At 34.2% G+C, this 20,380-nt stretch overlaps 1 protein-coding gene across 3 annotated transcripts in view; it reads left to right on the top strand.

The window, feature by feature from the left end:
• Nucleotides 1–20,380, top strand: part of LOC123556906 (ets DNA-binding protein pokkuri-like) — a 135,169-nt gene that overhangs the window by 1,789 nt on the left and 113,000 nt on the right. Inside the window, exons 1-3 of one of the 3 annotated variants that reach the window (XM_053543240.1) lie at nt 8,341–8,358; nt 8,803–8,869; nt 14,367–14,672. The gene's annotated coding sequence lies outside the window, so the exon portion shown is untranslated. Of the gene's footprint in view, nt 1–8,340; nt 8,359–8,802; nt 8,870–14,366; nt 14,673–14,693; nt 14,928–20,380 lie in introns of those variants that run through there. The other 2 variants (XM_053543238.1, XM_053543239.1) reach the window with 2 other exon arrangements.

Raw genomic sequence — 20,380 nt, 5'->3', positions numbered from 1 at the left:
GAAATTGTGGTGTCCAAGGGAGATAACTGTATCTAAAAATGCAACTATCCTTACCCCTTGTAGAGACTGAATGTCCCTTAAAAATGCACCTGCAAAACTAACCCCAATTCTTTGCCAGCCCAATACAACATTTATTTTTAGATAAATCTTTTTGCTGTCAGCATTTCTGCTTTTATTATCTAAATTGAATTTCATGAACTCAAAATGCCATTTTTTGTGAAATAATGCACCGTAGCATATCTTATATGTAAATATACTCATAGTTGTTCTCTATCTTGTTATTAATCGACTGTATTCAAGCTATTAAATATTAATAGTGTTTGATGTTTGAAGTGAAGTTTTACCTTGAACGTAATATATATGTAGCATCTTGATCACCCGTACATGAATACAAACTTACATAGCCTGACTTATAAAGTCAGGGTCAAATACTCGATCAGAGGTATAAATTAGTATGTATTATAACAATTCAGAAAGCCCTGAGATAATCCCTACAACAACATCATAGCTGACCTGAAAAACCTACTTTAATTAATTATTTGTTATTTTTGGTCAGTAATGTTATTGTCCATAGGATTATCTATATACTGGTTTGTTTTCAATTGTTGCAACAATCATTCACTACATATACCTGAATACAGGAAAACCCTTAATTAGGAATCTTTAAATACCATAGCTGAGTGGTTAAAGTCGCTGACATGTAATTATATCACTTGCTGCATACATATAGGTTAAAAAACCCAACAAAGAAAGTAGAATTCCTTGAAGGGCCATTAAGCTGGCATCCTGAAGACCGGGTGTTCTACCAAGGGATACATGCGAGCTCAAAGTTAGTCACTGCTTTGTTACCAGTACTTAATTCATACCACTACATAAAGAGCTAATTTCAAGAAGCAAACTTGTGGAAGAAGAAAGTCTGTTTTAGCAAAATCAGTATGCCACAATAACATATTAATGTCAAGGACTTGAACTACAATGCTACAGAATGTCTCCGACTTCAGCTATAAGCACAGAGCTACATGTATATGTCAATGAACTATGCTACATGTCAAGGAACTTTAATGTAATGATATGTAAATAATTACAACTATAATCCTATAGAATGTCAAGGATTCAAACTACAATGCTATGGAATGTTAAGGACTCCAGTGACAGCGACCTGGATCATTTTTGACTCAAACTGCAATGCCACAGAATGCCTGTAACTGCTGTAACTCCAGTTACAATATTAGATGTTAAGGAAATACAATGGTATAAAATACACTGTTTATATACAAAACAAGTCTTACAGCTGTCGGAGGACAGCAACGCTCGACAATTCAACAGCCTTGTCAATTAAATGAATACAAAAGTCGAAAAAGGGGAGTAATTTTGTATACATGGGAAACAGGGTTATGGAACCTGCACAGTGCTTATCAGCTCATGACAGTGGACAAGTGTGTGAAATTTCAATCCATTCCCATTGGTGGGTACTGAGATACCAGCTTACATATAAGAATTTAACCAAAAACTGCTAAGTTGAAAAAGGGGCATAATTTGGAAAAAATGCAAAGTAGAATTACTGGACCTTTGCACTACATGTTATATCATGACAGTGAACAAGTGTGTGAAGTTTCAATCCTTTCCCATTAGTGGATACCGAGATACCAGCTTACATACAAAAACTTAACCAAAAACTGTTATGTCGAAAAAGGGGCATAATTTTTAAAAAAAAGTAAAGTAGAGTTATGGGACCTGCACAGTGCATGTCAGATCATGACAGTGAACAAGTGTGTGAAGTTTCAATCCATTCCCATTAGTGGGTAGTGAGATACCAGCTTACATACAAAACCTTAACCAAAAATTTCTAAGTCGAAAAAGGGGCATAATTTTGTAAAAATGCAAAATAGAGTTATGGAACCTGTGCACGGTAAGTCATTTTATCACAATGAATAAGTGTTTGAAGTTTCAATCACAAGTGGTTACTGAGATACAAGCTTACATACAAAAACTTAACCAAATTGGGACGCCGATGCCGACGCACGGGTGAGTCCAATAAAATTAAATAATTATGGTATTTTTTACGTTATAAAGCATTTTTACCCATGTGTACTTGGTATCATTTACAAAATTTCAACCTGCATAATCTATAGCTATGGTTACACCTGGGGGAAAGTTTTCAACGTACTGCATGACTGGTCAGTGACTGAATGCGGTTGTACTTTAAAAACAAAGTCCTCATTTATATTCAAAGTATACAGCATCATGACAATGAACAACAATCCTATAGGCATCTAGAATAACAGAATTTGCATGTCGGAAACTACAACATCGGATATATACTGCATAATGACTAAGACAGGGTCTGAACATCTGTGACATTGAAACATCCAGACAAACATGTATGATTTTTACAGTTAATTAATTAAACAGGACCTGTGGATTGATATAGGTAAATACAAAAAAAATAGTCAATACATGTTCAGTTACAATAAAATCGCTTGAATACTGTATATATTCCCTACCTTCCCCCTTATGAACTTCCCCATATAGTTATGGGACTTGACTCAGTGAAATTGGTAATTGACCTAGAAAAAGAAACTCTGACATTTATTTTGCCAAATTATGCTCCCTTTTGGACTTAGAAGATCCTGATTAAAGTTTAGCATGCAAGTTACTATCTCAAAAACTAATGCAAATATTGACTTGAAACTTCTCACATTTCTTCGGGTTTATAAAACTAGGTCACTCCGTCAAGTCCCATAACTTGGATATGATGTCCCCTTTTGAACTTAAAAACTTCCAGTTAAAGTTTTACATGTAAGTTACTATCTCCAAACTAATGCAGATACAGGATTGAAACTCTATAGATATTTTAACATTTAAATATTCCAGCTTCTGGGACAACAATTCGAATAGTCTTACAGACAGCTCTTGTTTTTATTTTGCCGCAGTGTAGCTAATTTAGACACTGTATTGACATCTGCAAAGTCTGCTGTCTAAATGGCTTGAAAATGAATTCATTGTGCTGTTTTATTAAACCATTAATTCTAGTGCAGTATTAAAGAAATGCTGACTCATTCTTTTGGAACTGCAGACATTACAAGTCATGTTGACCTCATCTTACAGCTCTCTGAATCATATTGACTCAGTTGTAAAGTGGAAAAAGCATAATGGAGGCATCCAGGATTGATATAAAAAATTTTATTATGCATACATATCAGTGAGAAAGTTCTTAATATTTATGATTAGGCCGAAAAAAAATCAATGAAATTATCAAACAAAATACCAGTCTTGTTTTAGATGTGTACATAATACACTTATTACCGGTATTAATGGAAATGGTATGCCAAAAGTGGTTGACCTATATTGGCACAAGGGGGTAGCCTGCGCACAAATGTAGGATTCAGAGTGACAATAACCACTGACGACAAGACATTGCCTTTTAATGGATGATATATTATACCTAAATATAACTTCCAGCTATTTGAATGTCACATGGCATGCTGATAACTGGTTATTCGGCAAGCTTCCGGTTATTGGCAGGAGTTACTGGATTCTGTTCTGTACAGCTTTCTTATTATTTATAGTAAGGTATTATGCAAACTGTAATATCCTAATTTTTTTTACTTTACTGCTAATTTTATTTTCAAAGACCTGGTAGTTAGTGCCGTTTTAGGAATTTATGATTGCTCTTAGGTTCAAACGTGCAGCTTCTTGAATAAGCACCGTTGCATTACAGCTTTTTCTGTTCAAGTGTTCTTATCTTTTTTTATTACATGTAAATTTTATCAATTTCTAAACCAGAATTTTGAAAACCTCTGATTAATTCAATACAAATGTGAAATACTTAAAGAATATCAAACAGTCTAAATTAGGGTTAATAGGAATAAGTATTATTAGGGAAGCAAAGAAGAAATACACAGTGGTGTCAGGTTAGAACACCAGTAAGCCCTATCTTGAGGTCATTTGTTTGAATCCATATGATACAAAAATTTGACCACTATCTGACACAGTCCCTTACTTGGGTGCAAGTCATGGAAGCATGCACATTACACATTGTTAACTAAATATGCTGTGAAATATTTTCTCTACAATCCATGCCAAATAAATGAATTTAAACTAAAGAATGCAAAGAAAGTTTTATTGTCATTAGTTTCATTATATGGAGGATAAGAAGCGATAAATTGTCCATAATGCGAAAGACAAGATAATGCAAACTTTATTAGAAGATACACTTTCAAAAACGGACGCTATTTGTCTCATGGGTCGGTAATATAGAAAGTCTTTTATAGCCATCATTTGATATTGACATTCCGAGATAATCGAGATAATCGACTCCATTTGTAAACATTGGCCATAAGATGTGACACTTTTTATAGGGTACGTAATTGATAATACCTGTACATGATATGTTCAACATGTGTGCAAGTGTCGGGAATTTTTTTTTTATGCAAGTTATGTCAAGGATAGCCAAAGTTTGTGTCATTATATAAACTATGTTATTTTATGAAGTGTAAAGAATATTGGAGAAATTGTTTGAGGTTTATCAATGTATAAGAGGTTAGTTTATATCATTTTAGGCTGTATGTTTAAATGTAATATACTGAATGCTTTTTCATGCATCAGAATTTATTATTTTGAGTTACCTAAGGCTAAGGCATAAAAAGTGTAAAACATTAACTTTTGAAAGGTAGTTTTACAGTCAGGTTTTGCACAGAGCTGTTCAAATATAACGCTTCGGCACAGTATGCAAGTATTTGCTGCAGCTATAATTCAACGAAATATTGCCTTCTATTGATACAGTATGCACTTGCCTTTGAAATCATGTTTGCTGGAATTTAAAAGCTCATAATGCCTTTTTTTAAAATGTTGCTGTCACATTTTCCATTATGAACAGAAACTACATTAATTTCTTGTTAAATCCTATTTCTGATAATTACTTTTTTCAACGGTTTGAATACTGCTGAATATACTAGATTGTTTTATTTAATCTGTTGCTTTTTATTACCTCCCTTTATGGCTCTAACTATAACAGTTCATGTGCAATATTAAAAGTAGTGTCTTTCAAACCATGTAAGTATGCATAACATCTATTTAGAAAGCTGTTTCATCTGTTTTTTAGATAGAATTTTAAAGCATTATGGACTTTTTACATTGTATTATTTGCCTTTGCTCTGCTGATATTTTGATCTAGGCATATGCAACACTAATTTGAAATTATTTACTTAATATACAGACAAATCATTGACTTGGAGAAAATTTATGGATGCCGTAGTTGCATGACTCTGCAGAATTATACCCTAGCTAAAAAAGTTTGTTCGCTTACGATTTCATGAACTTAACATTTACTCTGCTAAATTTCTTAAATGGACTGGTCCATCATTCAGTTTGGACAGTACTGCTTTTTATTCAAAGGGATGTTCACTGAAAATTTACTGACTGAATAGCAAACAGTGCAGACCATTATCAGCCTGTATGGAACCATGAACTCTTTTTGTCAGCAAAATGAAATGATTTCACAGAAAATGCTAGAAAGCAAATCAAAATGGTAACATCTATTATCTGCAATTGTCAGTTCACCCATAATAACTAGTATAAAAATAGATATTGACATTTGTGATTGTAAATTAATTATACATGATTTATTAATACCATTGAAGTATGATATAAATCTATTTGAAGATAAATGATTATATGATAATCTTCATCAAAAGTAATACACCTTGCAGATAGGTTACGATTTTAAGAAGACCTGGTAATTTTAAATTCCAAATGGATTGGAATAAAATTTAGCATGCTTTGAATTATACATTAAAATACCAATTTAAATTTAGTGTAAGAGGACATTGGCAAACATTGTTAAAATGAAAATCTAAGCTCTGTAATTTTTAGCATGGTCAAAAGTAAGGAACATATTCTTGGATAGATATTACACACTGTAAAGAATGTTGAACAGTGCAATAGGTTAAAATCCTTCAGGATCTTGTCCTTAAATGAACCCGCTTTTTACTGACAGACTAAATAAATATTTCGTCTTGACTCTTTCTAGACTTAAACTCTTGAATCCTAAGATAAAGTAAGGTGAAGGGTTATAGGTATTATAAGAACTTTTTCAACACCGAATGTAACAAAAGCCTTTAGCCATTTTTCTTGACAAAATGTATACTTGTGTAACCATTCTGTCCGACAGAAGTTTTCAAAGCTTACCTGTCATCGAACCCTGTAACACTGTAGTATTTCATGAGGATGTTGAGATTTTGTAGATTTTCTCAAGATTTCGGCAAATCTAGCAAGCAATAAATACAGGGTTCATGTTTCAACAGTTACAATAGATAACTTAATAAGGTAGAAATTGGTGTGAATGACTGATTAATGATTTCAGCAGATTCTCTTCATAAAAAACCTGATTGTCACCATCAACTTAAGGCAACAACTGGGTCATTCCCCGCAAATTTTGATTATGATGAAAGCTGAGTTTTATTAGAGGTCAATCTGACTGGTTGTTTCCGAACACATTATCTTGAAATTGACCAACGGTAGTCCTCAAATCGGCAGAACGGCTCATTTGAATAGGAGTAACTGCATAATAGACATCTTCATTGCATTTCGTTATATAAACTTTAATTAAATGAATAGTCTGATTGGCGCTTTGCACAACATTCCACATGATATTGTGACTTTGTGAGTATAAAATTATGACATTGCACAGGTTCTGAAAATAGGCAGCACATTGAGGTTTGAGGTTGTCTGTAGTTGTATGCTGTTGAAACCTGTGCATTAAATTTTGATATTATGCAGTTAACTGGCTGTAGTGGATTCTTGTATTTATTTCATGTAATAAACCATTGATTGACCATTTTTTGGCTGTGCAATATGACGCAGTGTGCACCAGTAAAACATAAATATTGACCTTCACTACCACTGTCCATGTTAGGGTGCAATTGTGTTGGAATAACAACATTTGATTGTGCAGACTAGGCAGTATATAAGAGAGATATTATATCAAACAATGCTATTATTTGTTGCATTTGATATTTTATCAGATATTTAAAGTCTGTATACAAAACTTGCACCTATTTGTACATAATCAAATAAACTTTGCCATCCTATTGTTAACTAGATATCTATTTTGACAAACATTATACATTTAAGATATAGAGCAGATTATACGATCCAACAAGCTCGTCCGTATTTATTTAACTGATAAATGGACGAATGTCACGCTATTTGAGGCAAATCCCTTAACTTATAATATAGAAATATGACAGGTATGCTGTAATGTTGTCTGCCTGTACACTTTAAGTAATACGGTCTCATCCACAAATATTTCTTTACATCTGTGATTGTATTCATTTTAAGGATAGCACTCAAGGTCACTATCATTTTTTTGTTTTGCAAAATTTTTTTAAGCTTTTGTAATTTCAGTTTCTTTGTGCATAACCAATGTAGAGAAACAGCTACAAATTCTTTGTGCATAACCAATGTAGAGAAACAGCTACAAATTCTTTGTGCATAACCAATGTAGAGAAACAGCTACAAATTTTTTGTGTCAGATATTTCAATTCATCTTTTATTGTCTATTTTGTTTATCTTTTGAAGGCAAACAAGGTCTAGTCTTGTTTTTGAATATACCTTAGCATCAGTGTCATGGCTGTTCTTGTTTATGAAAATTATTAAAAAAGTTCAAATTGCCTTTAAATATTTAGATATATTTTTGTTTGTTTTGAAATAGAGAAAAACAGATTTTGTGTAGTGATACATTTGTATTTGTTAATCAGAACACAGCCAAATAAATGAATAAGTTGTTTCAGTAATTAAGTGGTGATTTAATTTCTGTTGTGAGTTCTGAATTAAGTGCATGTTTATGAAAGTTAGTGTTTTTCCAAAGATATTAGAAACACACCTTTCTTTGAAATTGCATTTAATTGTAATAAGCTATTTTAACAACAGTGCAAGCTGTGAGTTAAGTGCGGCACAATAATAAATTCATGTTAACATAGGTCAAAATAAAGTGTGGGCTGAATATTTACGCCATTACGGCAGTTATGACAAGGACAAAATTGCTTGTTTTGATGTACGAGTTTACGATTTATTTACCCACTTAAACTAAAGCTTTAAATGAAAGACAGTTACACATTTGATCGCTAGGGTCAAAACTCAACATTTCACTCAAGGGCTGTGAGAAAATGTAATATTAGTATGGTGAAAATGTAACGATAATTTGCAAATGGTTGCGAATAAGTTGATGTGAATAATGCGTAGTAATTTTTTACCTTTCGTGAAAAAGATTAAAATCTAGAGTGAATATTAAAGTTACACAAAATTTTTATGAAGGTAAATTTGAACGGATGGAAATATACAATTACACTGTACCTTGTAAGTGGGCATTTTATATTAAGATTGAAATCTATTTCGGAATAAATATTAAATAACTCAAGAAATTTTTCTAGTTGATGTACCTCAAGCCTTCAGTGGAAACTGAAAACTGCTGTCAAACCTGCTTACAAAGCACCAAAAATAATTCTTATTTAAAGGTGGCATTTATACATAGTGGTCATTAAAGCAAAATTGTCACAATTCACAGATGTTTTGAAGCACAGGTTGTACTGTGTTTTATATAGCAGATACAAGAAGTTAAATGGTCACAGCCAACAAAGCTTTCCAAGATGACAACTAGAGATGCTACACTTGTACCAAGAGAAGGAAAAATAATGTATTATTCCATTAGTAGGTGTAACGGGGAACTACTTTTGCTGTCTTTTATGTGGTCTACCAATCCTAGGACTAAGTTACATGTTCATTTTTATTTTATATTTACAGAGACCAGTACTCCACAGTAACATTAGCAACAATAGCATTTCCTATTCTACTTGGATGATACTTGAATGTAAGTACATTGTAATTTTCATTCTATTTTACAGTCATATATATACTAAAGGCAGAGTCTGAATAAAGACCACCTTTGAATACTGACCACTTCTGAATAAAGACCACCTTTGTATACAGACCATCTCTGAATAAAGACCACCTTTGAATACTGACCACTTCTGAATAAAGACCACCTTTGAATACTGACCACTTCTGAATAAAGACCACCTTTGAATACTGACCACTTCTGAATAAAGACCACCTTTGTATACAGACCATCTCTGAATAAAGACCACCTTTGAATACTGACCACTTCTGAATAAAGACCACCTTTGTATACAGACCATCTCTGAATAAAGACCACCTTTGAATACTGACCACTTCTGAATAAAGACCACCTTTGTATACAGACCATCTCTGAATAAAGACCACCTTTGAATACTGACCACTTCTGAATAAAGACCACCTTCGAATACTGACCACTTCTGAATAAAGACCACCTTTGTATACAGACCACTTCTGAATAAAGACCACCTTTGTATACAGACCACTTCTGAATAAAGACCACCTTCGAATACTGACCACTTCTGAATAAAGACCACCTTTGAATACTGACCACTTCTGAATAAAGACCACCTTTGTATACAGACCATCTCTGAATAAAGACCACCTTTGTATACAGACCATCTCTGAATAAAGACCACCTTTGAATACTGACCACTTCTGAATAAAGACCACCTTTGTATACAGACCATCTCTGAATAAAGACCACCTTTGTATACAGACCATCTCTGAATAAAGACCACTTTGTTACATGTTCATTCTATTTTATATTAAGACGACCTTAGTATACAGTAACTAGCCATGCATTTGAATTTTATGAACTTGATGTAATACATGTATTTCATTCTAATAATATACACTTATAATACTAAAGCAGTCTGAATAAAGACCACCTTTGATACAGACCATCTCTGAATAAAACCACCTTTGAATACAGACCATCTCTGAATACAGACCACCTTTGAATACAGACCATCTCTGAATACAGACCACCTTTGAATACAGACCATCTCTGAATAAAGACCACCTTTGAATACAGACCATCTCTGAATACAGACCACCTTTGAATACAGACCACTTCTGAATAAAGACCACCTTTGAATACAGACCACTTCTGAATAAAGACCACCTTTGAATACAGACCATCTCTGAATAAAGACCACCTTTGAATACTGACCACTTCTGAATAAAGACCACCTTCGAATACTGACCACTTCTGAATAAAGACCACCTTTGAATACAGACCACTTCTGAATAAAGACCACCTTTGAATACAGACCACTTCTGAATAAAGACCACCTTCGAATACAGACCACTTCTGAATACAGACCGCCTTTGAATACAGACCACTTCTGAATAAAGACCGCCTTTGAATACAGACCACTTCTGAATAAAGACCGCCTTTGAATACAGACCACTTCTGAAGAAAGGCCATTATTGAATAAAGAATACCCCTAAATAAAGACTGTCTGTTATTAAAGTCCACTTATACAGAAAGAATACTTTTGAAGAAAGACCACCCCTGAATGAAGACCATTTTTGATGAAAGATTACAGCTGTATAACCTGCCTTGAAGTTGAAAGGTCACTATTTATCCTTCCAGTTTTTCCTGTTGCCTCATTTTCTTAGCTCGTCTTTATAGATATGTAATGCTGATTTAGAATATAAACTGATTAAATTATAGTGAATTGTCTGCAGGCAGAATACAACTTACATATTGCAGTACTGAATTTTCTTTACAAATTCATATGTCTGCTTCAGTTGTCAAACTTGATTTACAAACTTGAATACTAGCACCTCAATTTATTGTTCAAAAGTGCAATGCCTGGGGCTTAATGACATTTAAACTTACAGACATAGCTCAATTCACTGGTCAGAAGTGTAATGCAAGACTTTATTTGACATTGAAATTTACAGACATATCTCAATTCACTGCTCAAAAGTGCTGTACCAGGCTTTATTTGACATTGAAATTCACAAAGATAGCTCAATTTACTGTTCAAAAGTGCAATGCAAGGCTTTATTTGACATTGAAATTTACAGACATATCTCAATTCACTGTTCAAAAGTGCTGTACCAGGCTTTATTTGACATTGAAATTCACAAAGATAGCTCAATTTACTGTTCAAAAGTGCAATGCAAGGCATTAATTTGACATTGAAATAAGACATATCTCAATTCACTGCTCAAAAGTGCTGTACCAGACTTTATTTGACATTGAAATTCACAAAGATAGCTCAATTTACTGTTCAAAAGTGCAATGCAAGGCTTTATTTGACATTGAAATTTACAGACATAGCTCAATTCACTGTTTAGAATTGCAATGCCAGGCTTTATTTGATGTTGAAATTTACAGACATATCTCAATTCACTGTTCAAACTTTATTTTTTTTATTGACAATCTACTGTGCAAAAGGGAATTGCCAAGCTTAATTTAACATAAACATTTACAGATCATAAATTTATGTTAGACTTGTTGAATACTTAACAAGTTTTACACTGAGTGTAACATCCTGCTTGTTTATCAGGTATTAGCAATTGACTTGTCTAATTAATAATGATCAATCAATAATGTGAATCATAATTAAAAATCTACCATCTAGTTCATCTTAGGTTAACCAAATTATGTATAAGAAGTATAAAGCATTTTGAAATATTAAATTTTCTGTTTGAATTCTCCTTTTTCCTTTTAAAAAGGGAGTAAAGCTCTTGTTAGCATAACTAAATCTTCACACTTATTGAATGGCTTGCTGTTAATAGTCGGAACTATTGCTTGAGGTCCAAAAACAGCAAATAGTTGAAACTATGCACTGGGCAGTGGCCATTATTGGTGCTGTACTATACAACAACAAATAGCTCAAACTGCAGACTGGCCATTATTGGTGCTGTACTATACAGCAGCAGATAGCTCAAACTGCAGACTGGCCATTATTGGTGCTGTACTATACAACAACAAATAGCTCAAACTGCAGACTGGCCGATATTGGTGCTGCACTATACAGCAGCAGATAGCTCAAACTGCAGACTGGCCATTATTAGTGCTGTACTATACAGCAGCAAATAACTCAAGCCGTGGTCTGGCCATTATTAGTGCTGTACTATACAGCAGCAAATAGCTCAAACTGCAGACTGGCCGTTATTGGTGCTGCACTATACAGCAGCAGATAGCTCAAACTGTGGACTGGCCATTATTGGTGCTGTACTATACAGCAGCAAATAGCTCAAACTGCAGACTGGCCGATATTGGTCCTGCACTATACAGCAGCAGATAGTTCAAACTGCAGACTGACCATTATTAGTGCTGTATTATACAGCAGCAAATAGCTCAAACTGCAGACTGGCCGTTATTGGTGCTGCACTATACAGCAGCAGATAGCTCAAACTGTGGACTGGCCGATATTGGTGCTGTACTATACAGCAGCAAATAGCTCAAACTGTGGACTGGCCATTATTGGGGTGCTGCACTATACAGCAGCAAATAGCTCAAACTGTGGACTGGCCATTATTGGTGCTGTACTATACAGCAGCAGATAGCTCAAACTGTGGACTGGCCATTATTGGTGCTGTACTATACAGCAGCAGATAGCTCAAACTGCAGACTGGCCATTATTGGTGCTGCACTATAGAGCAGCACATAGCTCAAACTGCGGACTGGCCGATATTGGTGCTGCACTATACAGCAGCAGACAGCTCAAACTGCGGACTGGCCGATATTGGTGCTGCACTATACAGCAGCAGACAGCTCAAACTGTGGACTGGCCATTATTGGTGCTGCACTATACAGCAGCAGATAGCCCAAACTGTGGACTGGCCATTATTGGTGCTGCACTATACTGCAGCAGATAGCTGAAACTGTGGACTGGCCGTTATTGGTGCTGCACTATACAGCAGCAGATAGCTCAAACTGTGGACTGGCCATTATTTGTGCTGCACTATACAGCAGCAGATAGCCCAAACTGTGGACTGGCCATTATTGGTGCTGCACTATACAGCAGCAGATAGCTCAAACTGTGGACTGGCCATTATTGGTGCTGCACTATACAGCAGCAGATAGCTCAAACTGTGGACTGGCCATTATTGTTGTTGCTGCACTATACAGCAGCAGTTAGCTCAAACTGTGGACTGGCCGATTATTGGTGCTGCACTATACAGCAGCAGATAGCTCAAACTTTTTGGCTGTCCATTATTTATCATGACAACTAAAGGAGCAATTGTGATAGCTGCCAAATTTTTATCCTATTGGTGCTGCACTGTACAGCAGCAGATAGCTCAAACTGTGGACTGGCCATTATTGGTGCTGCACTGTACAGCAGCAGATAGCTCAAACTGTGGACTGGCCATTATTGGTGCTGCACTGTACAGCAGCAGATAGCTCAAACTGCAGACTGGCCATTATTGGTGCTGCACTATACAGCAGCAAATAGCTCAAACTGTGGACTGGCCATTATTGGTGCTGTACTATACAGCAGCAGATAGCTCAAATTTATATAGTCATGTCATATAGTAATTATACTCAGTGGTTACATACTTGAAAGAGGATGCAATATGTTTGTATATGCAGTGCTGTCAGTTAATTTTTTTCTAGTATTTTTCAAAAGTATATGAAATTTTATTGCATAATAGGACTTGCAATGCATGGACTGAACCTTTCCTGTAGGATAGGTACACATCCTAGCTCTTACCTACAGTTAAGTGATGTATTTTAGAGGTCAAAGTCACGTTGTGTCCCCTTAGATTGAGGCCCACAACCTTAGGTTAAGGGGTCAGATACCCTATTGCAGTACTGCTATTGCCCTGTAATCAGCTTGTAGCTTATTGTAACTGCATAATGATTCTAATATCATTACATTTACAAGTCTCAAGAATTATAGGTTTGTACATGTGACTAACTTTGGGAATCAGTCAAAATTTCTGCACTGTTCTATAATCATATCGATAGTTTGATCATATATCAATCAGTTATATATTTATGACCAGAGTTGGTCAAAAAACTTCCTGGATTGAGGACAATGAAATAGCCCTGGTGACTGATATTTTGCTGATTTTTAACTAAACATGTATGAATGTTCAATTTTTCATGATTCTATCTTAGACATGAATATTACAAAAATAATATTGGAAATTCTTTGTTTTTTGTTGGATTTAATTTCACACTGACACAATTTTAGGTCATATGGCAACTTTCAAGCTTTTCATGGTGGAGGACAATCCCAGTGCCCATCTGGGCATTTTTTCATCACGGGCAGGCACTTGGGTAGACCCACCAACCTTTTGTAAGCAAGCTGGATGGCTTCCTCTCTTGAAGACAGCTTTAATAACAAACCCCAGCATTTTTTCATTACAGCAATATCAATGTAGTAAATGTAATAAGTAATAAAGAGCATTTATGACATTATATTAAGCTACTATAACAATTTAGATAATGATTATTTAATTTGTGTTTTTGGTTTCAGATTACACCATGAAGGATAGAATATAGAGACATAAAAAATTGACCAGACTTTTCTTTTGAAAACACCATTAGAACAGACAGTGAACATATTTGGAAAATTTGACTTGACATTGAAGTGGATTAAAAAATCTGATAATTATTTCAAGGTCTAGAAGTTATATACATATTTATTGTCCAGTTATTATGCTCAGATGCTGTGTGGAACATTATACGTATAAAAGTTGAAAACATATTCTGCAAGTAAAACTGCCAGATTTGGAGCAGCAAGGAACATAGGGATACAGAAATTGCTTCAGATTTACTTGAAGTGAGTAAAAGATTTTGAAGATTTTTGCAGCCAAATTAGAGAAAAGTTGATAGTATATTTGGCAGTTAAACTGCTGACTGCCTAGAGTTAAGGATTTGAAGTTTGTGACGTGAAAGTCAGGAAGAAGTGGTGGTGTATACTGCACTTGCATGTTGGACTGCCTGTTGTGTTCAGTTATAGATTTGGAGCCTTGCTTGAACCTGCAACCTTGGTGACATCTGCACATTTTTCTACGACTGAACACGGATACCGTTGGTTAGTATTACCTGTAAAAAACAGCTGTACCTAGATCATCTATTATAACCCTGACAACATTATCTACATCAAAAATATATACAATATAGCTTATTATTTTGTACAAAAAGTCAGCTTAACTGTCAACCCTTTTAATTAAAACAATGTTTTTGCTGAAACTTCTTAATGCAAATGTTTATATGGGGTCATATTAATACCTTAAAGGCTCATAATAGTCCACGGCCATTTGTAATCCCGCTCGTAAGTAGTTGAGAAATATAGCCACATATACCAAATTATTCCTTGGTCTAAGACAAAAACAATATGTATGTATCTCTTCTGGGGACCGCGACTGGTTCCGGAAATGACGTCATCAATATGGCGACTGATTACGAAACTAAAACTGCTGATTAATTTCTGAACAAAATCAGTAAAAGTGCTTATAATATCGAATATCATGTCATTAAACCAGCCAATGCGACATTTCAAATATCTATATTTGCACTTTCTCAGGGAACAATATATTCAATTTATTTTAACTGTTTAATTTGTACCCCACCCACTTAATTTACAATGCATTTTTACACGCCGCTTCTACCTCTTGATATTAACTATTTTCGACTGTTGTTCTTATGGTGTTGAATTTGAAATAAGTTAATTTCCGAAAGTTACAAGAAATATAACATATAATAAAAGAATATATGTTACCAATATCTGCTTTTAATAAGTACCAGATGGAAAGAAATTTGAATGCAGTAAAGATCAATGTCGGCACTAGTAGTTGTCTGTGCTCTTATTATAAGATTATGTGCAAACTACATGCATTGTTTACAAGTACATTTTGATTAGATTTAAGCATGATCAAGACGATTAAGCCAGTAGAAGTTTAACAGATCGTTTTTAGCTCATCTGATTTTTTGAAAAAAAATGATGAGTTATTGTCATCACTTGAGCGGTTGTCGGCGTCGGCGTCGGCGTCGGTGTCGGCGTCGGCGTCGGCGTCGGCATTGCCTGGTTAAGTTTTATGTTTAGGTCAGCTTTTCTCCTAAACTATCAAAGCTATTGCTTTGAAACTTGGAATACTTGTTCACCATCATAAGCTGACCCTGTACAGCAAGAAACATAACTCCATCTTGCTTTTTGCAAGATTTATGGCCCCTTTTGTACTTAGAAAATATCAGATTTCTTGGTTAAGTTTTATGTTTAGGTCAACTTTTCTCCTAAACTATCAAAGCTATTGCTTTGAAACTTAAAATACTTGTTCACCATCATAAGCAGACCCTGTACATCAAGAAACATAACTCCATCTTGCTTTTTGCAAGATTTATTGCCCCTTTTGGACTTAGAAAATCAGTTTTCTTGGTTAAGTTTTATGTTTAGGTCAGCTTTTATCCTAAACTATCAAAGCTATTGCTTTAAAACTTGCAACACTTGTTCACCATCATAAGTTGACCCTGTACAGCAAGAAACATAACTCCATCCTGCTTTTTGCAAGATTTATGGCCCCTTTTGGACTTAGAAAATATCTGATTTCTTGGTTAAGTTTTATGTTTAGGTCAACTTTTTCTCTTAAACTATCAAAGCTATTGCTTTGAAACTTGCAACACTTGTTGACCATCATAAGCTGACCCTGTACAGCAAGCAACATAACTCCATCCTGCTTTTTGCAATAATTATTGCCCCTTTTGGACTTAGAAAATCATTTTCTTGGTTGATTATTATGTTTAAGTCAACTTTTCTCATAAACTATCAAAGCTATTGCTTTAAAACTTGCAACAGTTTTTCACCATCATAAGTGGACACTGAACATCAAGAAACATAACTCTATCCTGCTTTTTGCAAGAATGATGGCCCTTTTTAGACATAGAAAATCATGGGTAGGACAATATTTCTATTACACAAAAAAAATCAGATGAGCGTCAGCACCCGCAAGGCGGTGCTCTTGTTAATTAATGCAAGTGTTAAATTCATGATAGTCTTCCTAATTATTCTGAATTACTGGTTAATTGTATTCATTAAGGCTTGACATCAATACTGAAAGTGTTCTACTTAATTCGGCTTCAGCTCGGCGATAACAAAGCTATCTACAAACAGTATTATTCATTACTCCTGCATTTAAAACGTTCTGAGTTTAATATGGGCTTTCTGCAATTACGTTTAGCTAATTGCAGCAGGAAGGGCATCAGGGGCATGGGGTAGTCATTTCATTGCCTTTTTTCATCATTCCTTCTCTGCAACTGAAAGTATTTCTCAAAAGATCCGATATGTGATATACTCTGCAACGCCTCTTTAAACCGTAACACTGCATGTATAGTTTAGAACATGATAAATACATGAACAATGTAAAGCATATAGACAGAAAGCTCAAAACGTAAAATAAAGGAAAGACCGAAGTGCGGCAACGCCTTGGAACAGTCAGTTCTAAAACAACGCTGGTGTGCTTAAAATAGTATTTTGAAAACAATGCTCACACTGTATATCCCAACCATATTCCATTGTGATAGAACAGTATACATATAAGTAAGCCGTCAACTGCTGAATGTCTTATTCACGAAAGGGAAACTAAAGGCACGTTATGTGAAAAACAAAAATGATTGGGTAAATATTTACATGAAAAACCTCTGGTCCTTTAGTTTTATGGAGTTCATTTAATATTATCACAACAGAATTCCGCTTAAACTGGTGCTAAAGGGCGTAAGGGTATTTCACCTTTCTAAATCTCTCATGAACAAACTTAATCAACCGAGTCTTCTATTATTTTGATTAGATGAGTTCTATTCTTTGAAGGGATCTTCTTGAAGCTTTTAACAAACCATTTGCCTATGTTCTCCATGCCGTTGTAGAAAGCAGAACAACAGCAGAATATTATTAAGGATCCTACGAATCCGGAAAGCAAAAGCATATCAAAGCAGCTCAGTATTAATGGGCTTTTAGAGCTATCATGGCGTCGTCCACCTCTTTCATTAGACACGATCAAATAGGAAAATCTAGCATCCAGCTGACAATGGACTAAACACCAAATATGCAATATATCTCGAAATAAGCGGGTCAAAACCGCATATGATAAAACATTTCATCATTTTACCAAATACATTTGGGACAATTTCCATTGAATTTGATAAATAACTATTGTTTTGATACACTGAATTGTATTGCTTGGGTAAATTAGTGTACTTAAATCAATTTCAAGTATGGAGATACATGTATGTCAATCCCAAGCGACGCAGTATTATAGTCTAGATTTAATAACTGTACCTCCCTGGCATAAAAATGTCAACTATTCGAGCAACAACTGATTGTCCGTATTTGAAAACATCATCAAGAATGCGTGAATTATTGTTGATATAGTAACCAAAGGTGAATGTGTATAACGTTTTCCAAATCATACAAAAAATATCTGCGACAAGCTAGGCAGTAAAAGTTCTCACGGATAACTTATTACATCTCGAAAAAATGCTTTCCCTAACCGGACATCAATGTTGTTCAATAAAGAGAGGGTTTGACAAACTGCTTACATGGTCACATAAACAAATAGCAATATGAAAAAGGGAAAAGGCTTTATTGAAATTAAATGCATAAAAATGCGTTTAATTTAAGCAATTCCTTTGTCATTCATTAGATTATTAGGTAAATAGGTATAAAGAGTAAATCAAAAACAATTAACAGCACACCTTGTAATTGTTGGATTTCAATTTTTCTAGGAATGTTTTTTTTTTCAGAGTTTGCATATACTTTGTCGCAATATCGTTTCACGCGGAGTAAAATATCAGTTAGGCATGAAGTTATACCGTAACGATAAAATAAATTAGAATTGGTAGATGTAAAAGGGTTAAATTATCTATGAAACGAGCTTAATGTGACTGTATATGCAATTAAGGAATCCATCATAATCTTACTGATCATTTATGCGAACTTCGAAAATACAAACTTCAGGGATGTGATTAGAGGCCAAATCCTATTCATTAGAAGGACTCAAGGTGTAGGTTTAACTACTATAAATTTCTATATGTAAAACGTAAATATACTGTAGGCGTTAAACGACGATGACATCATAGACCACCTAGTATACTGAACTAAAACGTACATAGAGAAATCTTCTGATGATTCCTTTCGTAGATTTCTTTAACTCAGGTTTACGGGGAAGTATGTATTAATTGGATTTATCAATTTTAATAGGAGAATCTGCACTATAAAATAGTTTACGTTTTAAAGCTGTTATATCATTAGAAACAACATTCTTAAGATTGCATTATGTAAAAGATTTTTTCTATTGATTTTGCGTTCTGACCACATTGTCGGGGCGTTAAGCCGATCTGACACACTCATACAGATAACAAGGGTATATAGATATATATAATTATGTTATTTGACTATGGAAGTGATAGAGTATTAGACAATTTGTATTTTTAATCGAGCATACTGTGCCATTTAACAGAAATTTGCTCACTTAATATCGTTATTTAGTCATTTTCGGCATTTTCTGATATTTATAGATATTTTTCATTTTAAGCATAGTTAATTCCATATTATTTTTCATAAAAATGTTGTATCTGCTAGAATAAGATAACCTTCACTAAATATATCAGTTTTACAATCATAACATAGTTTTCAAAGACGCTGTCACCTGTAATTATTCAGCAGTCATACATTTTCTGCCTTTCTTATTTTCTCTTTAGCCGCCATATTTATGACGTTATAACTTTTTCCAGTCGCGTGTCTGGAAAGAGATACATGAGAAATTACTTTAACTCACTTCAGTCTACAATGTGGTATAGGTCTCTATATTTCTCAATATTTTTCTCACGGCGGCCCATATTCCCACAAATCGACGTGTACTATAATGCCTTTGTTCAAAACGTGGCTGTCACATTTTTTATAATGAACATTAAAAATGTCTATTTCTTGTTAAATCTTATTTTCAATAATTGTTTTATATATATTTGCTAAGGTCTGACTATTAATTAACATACATGTAGTAAAAAATATTGAATCCATCGTTTTTGATTACCTCCCTTTATGGCCCTAACTATATAAGCTTGTATGCAATATTGAAAGAAATGCTTTTCTACCCATGTAATTATGCATAACATCTAAATAGACAATTGCTGTACTTGTTTTTAACTTACAATTAAAAGCCTTATGAAACATTAATGTTTAAGATCTGCAATGATTTCATAACCGTTTTCTTAAACAGGAGTATTTTTGATTGATGTCAGTTTATTTTTGCACTGCTTTGGTGTGTTTTTTTGTGTGCATTAGCTGATATCCAAAATTATATAAAAAGTGAATAAAAAAATGTTTGAACTGTAACTGACAAGTTACAAAACAGGGAGAAAGTTTTATTTGTTTACATAAGATTTGTGAACTTATATTTAGAACTAGTTATACCTGAGTAATTTTAACAATATTTGTATATGTTTCACAGTTTGAACAGTTTTAAAAACCCATGAGTGCGTGACATTACAGAGAAAAAA

This window comes from Mercenaria mercenaria, chromosome 5 (genome assembly GCF_021730395.1).
Source record: "Mercenaria mercenaria strain notata chromosome 5, MADL_Memer_1, whole genome shotgun sequence".
In the NCBI taxonomy this organism is placed as follows: Eukaryota; Metazoa; Mollusca; class Bivalvia; order Venerida; family Veneridae; genus Mercenaria; species Mercenaria mercenaria.
This window is presented reverse-complemented; position numbering and strand designations above follow the sequence as displayed.